The sequence below is a fragment of the Babylonia areolata genome, chromosome 13, assembly GCF_041734735.1.
Source record: "Babylonia areolata isolate BAREFJ2019XMU chromosome 13, ASM4173473v1, whole genome shotgun sequence".
NCBI classification, from domain to species: domain Eukaryota; kingdom Metazoa; phylum Mollusca; class Gastropoda; order Neogastropoda; family Buccinidae; genus Babylonia; species Babylonia areolata.
Window position 1 is genome coordinate 21559349 of NC_134888.1, and position 5000 is coordinate 21564348.

Genomic DNA, 5000 nt, shown 5'->3' on the forward strand with positions numbered 1-5000 from the left:
CAACACATCTTTATTAATCCGATTGGAAATTACGTGTGCATTCAAAGGCTCGTCACTCACAACTGCAGTCTCTTGGCCAATGTTTGAACATTGCAAAATTTTAACTTGAAAGTGGAAAGATTGAATTGAAATATAAAAGTGATAAAAGCTGAACAACTTGTTTTATTTATAGCACAGTAAGAGAAATTATAACATGTATGGAAAGATTGATTGAAATATAAAAGTGATAAAAGCTGAACAACTTGTTTTATTTATAGCACAGTAAGAGAAATTATAACATGTATTTTAAAAGAAAACTAAGAAGCCTTATTTCCGGTAGAAGAAATTATAAATGTATATATATATAAATGTGTGAATTCGCGGTCTGCTGGTGTCATCTTGGGGAGGATGTTTTTTATTTTCTGTTAGTTAAAAGATATTTTATTAGTAGTATTGAATGCAGAACAGGAGAGACAGACAGATGGGATGGGGCAGGATTTTTGTATTTGTATTTGTATTTCTCTTTTTATCACAACAGATTTCTCTGTGTGAAATTCGGGCTGCTCTCCCCAGGGAGAGCGCGTCGCTACACAACAGCGCCACCCATTTTTTTTGTATTTTTTCCTGCGTGCAGTTTTTTTTGTTGTTTTTCCTATCGAAGTGGATTTTTCTACAGAATTTTGCCAGGAACAACCCTTTTGTTGCCGTGGGTTCTTTTACGTGCGCTAAGTGCATGCTGCACACGGGACCTCGGTTTATCGTCTCATCCGAATTGACTAGCGTCCAGACCACGACTCAAGGCCTAGTGGAGGGGGAGAAAATATTCGGCGGCTGAGCCGTGATTCGAACCAGCGTGCTCAATATTCAGCTCAGTGGATTGTACTGATAGTCCCCAGTGCCCTGTGAATAGAGAGGACGCGAGCACTGCATTACCTGCCACCCCTTCCTCTCCCCCTCTCCCCCACACCCCTGCTGGGAGCTGATCCAAGGGAGCTCCTGCATGACCTCATGACACGTGACTTGTGGCGTGACCTACACACACACACCGTGCCAGAACTGTAAGGTCACCCACGCGCACGCACGCACGCACGCACGCATTCACACATGTACACACACACGCGCGCGCGCACACACACGCACATACACACACTCATGAATACACGCATGCACGCGCACACACTCACGCTCACGTACACATGCACACACACACACACACGCGCGACGCCCACATACGCTCATACACACTACAATCACACACACACACACACACACACACATGACTCTCTCTTTCTTTCTCACACAGACAGTGACACACACGCCACACTCACACACTCGCACACACACACACACACACACACATACACACACGCACGCACGCACGCACGCACAATAACAGAGGAAAAATCGCTTTGTGGAAAACCCCAACAATCAGTGCCAAATATTTGTCCTTTTGTCTTCTCCTTGTCTGTCTGACTTAGAACACACACACACACACACACACACACACACACACACACACACACACACACACACACACACACACACACACACACACACTCGCACGTACGCACGCACACAAACACATACACACACATGAACACATGTATACACAACACACACACACACTCTCTCTCTCTCTCTCTCTCTCTCTCCATAACACACACACACGCACACACAAGAGCCAGCAAAAACATTAGCACCACCAGTAACAACAAAACATGTCTCGTTTCCCCCCCCCCCCCCCCCTATCCACTACCCCAACCCTACCCATGTAAATACCCACTCCCCCACCCCCCCAGCCGCTACCCCAACCCTACCCATGTAAATACCCACTCCCCCACCCCACCCCCAGCCACTACCCCAACCCTACCCATGTAAATACCCACTCCCCCACCCCCTAGCCGCTACCCCAACCCAACCCATGTAAATACCCACTCCCTCACCCCTCAGCCACTACCCCAACCCAACCCATGTAAATACCCACTCCCTCACCCCTCAGCCACTACCCCAACCCTACCCATGTAAATACCCACTCCCCCACCCCCCTGCCGCTACCCCTAACCCTACCCATGTAAATACCCACCCACCCCCCATTACGTCACACTGTAGTGTTGTTTAGTTAATCCACCACCCACTTTTTTTTTCTTTCTTTTTTTTGTTGGTATTTTCCTCTTTCTCTTCTCCTATCTTATTAGCTGGGGGTACTTTCCCACCCCGTTTTATACATTGTACTCTACACAGTTGACATCACTAAAAACCACCAACTCAACCACCACCACCACCACCACCACCCCTCCACCCCCTCCACTCCCCCCCCCCACCCCCCCCACCCCCCGAGCTGTTTCACACATCCAGTTTCCATGTCGGGGGTATGTTGGGTGAGAAGAATAAGGAACAGTGCAGTCATAACGATAACGATAACGTCAAAACATGAGCGTACCCAACAAAACTTGGCCATATATACTTATATGAGGCATGGAAGAGACTTCGAATTGTTATTTTGTGAATGTTGTTGAGTATTGTATTAGCTACTTTTGATTGATTTGTGGTGTTGGTTTATCGTGTCAAGTCATTTTCCTTTATTTATTTTCTTGTATGACCCCCCCTTCAGTAAGGGGCTTTGGCCTTAATCTGAATAAAACATCGTTAGCGAGCAGTGCAGTGAGAGAGAGATCAGATCGCGAAACGGTGTGTGCACCACATTCGTTATTCATTTTGTACATTGAAATGCTCAGCTCTCAGTCTGGCGGGGAGGAAAAACAACAACAAAACAACAGAAAACAAACACCCCCCCCCCTCTCGCCGCCCCCCGCACCCCCCCCCCCCCCCCCCCCCCCCCGAAAAAAAAAAAGAAAGGAAAAACCCCAACCCAAAAACACACAAAAAAACACCGGTTAAATGATTCAAGGTTGAGAGAGAGAGGGGGGAGAGAGAGAGAGAGAGAGAGGCGGGGGGTGGGGGGGGGAGGTAAGGAGAAAGTAAAGGGGGTGGTGGAGAGGGGGGGAGGAGGGGGGGAAAGAAGGACCGGAAGGACGGACATAGAGAAAGAAGAGTCCGTGTGAGAGAGAGAGACACAGAGAGAGAGAGAGAGAGAGAGACAGCCAGACAGAGAAACAAGAGAGAGGGAGAGAGGAGAAGGGGGTGAGAGTGTACACGTACATGTATACATGTTTGTTTGTTGGAAGAGAGGGACTGAATTCAGTTCAGTTTGTGAAAGGTGAAGGTAGGAAGCGTTGTGTGCAGCAAACATATTTTAATATAATTATATATATATTTCCAAAAAAAAAAAAAAAAGAAAAGAAAAAAGAAAAGCTCAGTGTCAGTAGGAAGAATGTCGGGGAAGAGGTGGGAGGAGGGGGGGGGGATGGGCTGGGGGCAGGGGGGAGGGAGAGAGAGAGAGAGAGAGAGACCTGCTTTCCGCCAGCCGGTATACCAGAGGGTATCCCACAAATTGCTGACAGCCCGTCTTCCCCCCCGTTTGAAGCCTCTACAATGGGGAGAGGAACGTGAATGGCCACATGCTGGGTGGTTGTTTTGTTGTTGTTGTTTTTTTTTTTGGGGGGGGGGGGATATAATTAAACCGTGACTAAAAAAAAATAAATTAAAAAAAAAAAGAGGTCGGGAGAGGGGGGGGGGGGGGGGGGGGGGGCAGGGAGAGCGTGGAGGGGGGGGGGGGGGGGGGGGGGTGCGAGAAATAGAAGCGAACTGTTGCGCGAAGAAGAAAGAGGAAACAGTTTAAGCAGACATGTGGGGGTGGGGGGGTGGGGGGGGGGGGGGGAAGAAGAAGAAGAAGGGGGAGAGAAAAAAAAAGAAGAAAAAAGTTGGGAGTCGATAGGGGAAAGACTGGTTTAAGGTTGGGAAGAAAATGATATATATATAAAACAGGTGATGCATGTCCAAAAGAAGAAAAGAAGAACACACTTTTTTTGTTGTTGTTTATGTCGAGTGTGGTGTGGTGTCTGTGTTTGTTGAACATGAGAGAGATGTTTCCGCAGCATATGTAGTGATATATATATATATATATATATATATATATATATATATTATACATGCATTCATCCATTCATTCATCGTTTTGTTCATGAATTCATTCTTTCTTTAATTTGTTCCTTCATTTCTTTTATGTATTAATTGATCGTCGTCATATATATATATATAGAGAGAGAGAATCTCTGTGTGCAGGTTTCCCCGTAAATAGATAACAAAAAAAAAAAAAGAAGAAAAGAAGGGGGGGGGAAAAAAAAAGGCAGAGGGGATTTACCAGTTTATATAAACTACCACCAGAGAACGGCCACCAGACACAGCAACAGCAACAACAACAACAACGACAACAACAACGACAGCAAAGACGACGACGACTAAAGCTGCCCTATCCAGTGTGCGTGGGAAAAGACTGACTGCGCTACGCTGTTATGTGAACACCGCACGCGATGTGCAGCCAATCTTCTCATGGTCAGTTTTTATTTATTTATTTATTTATTTTAGTTTAGTTTAGTTACAGATTGACTTTGTTCGAGAAAACGTAACTGAATATGTGTGCTTGGGGGGGGCAAAGAAAGCAACAACAACAACAACAACAGCAAATAAACAGACACACACAACCCCCCCCCCCCCCCCCCCCCCTCCAGAAAAAAAGTTGTTGGTTGCACACTTCTGTTAGAGTTTACCCTTCGCCTTATTCAAACAACAACAAATAAACAAACAGCACAAAATCAATGTTGGTTGCCTCAGTCCTGTTACAGAACCTTACCAGTCTATCCTTCTTCGCCTTATTCATTGTCAATTGCTTTGTGTATGTAGAGGGGTGGTAGGTTAGGGGTGGGGGTCGGGTGTGTGTGGGGGTGTGGGGGGGGGGGAACTAATGACGTGGACTGAAAGGCAAAGAGACAGACCGAGGGAGAGACAGACCCTAGGCAGAGACAGATCTAGACAGACCGTCATGCAGACAAACAGCGCAGGCTGATTAAAATGAAAAAATCAAGAGCGAAACAAACCAAAAAAACGTGGGGTGGGTGTTTTTG

At 46.5% G+C, this 5000-nt stretch overlaps 1 protein-coding gene across 1 annotated transcript in view; it reads left to right on the forward strand.

Moving 5' to 3' along the window:
* LOC143289139 (uncharacterized) overlaps nucleotides 1-5000 on the forward strand; it is a 215185-nt gene that overhangs the window by 47620 nt on the left and 162565 nt on the right. Inside the window, exon 2 of the mRNA XM_076598023.1 lies at nucleotides 4162-4431. The gene's annotated coding sequence lies outside the window, so the exon portion shown is untranslated. The remainder of the gene's footprint in view (nucleotides 1-4161; nucleotides 4432-5000) is intronic.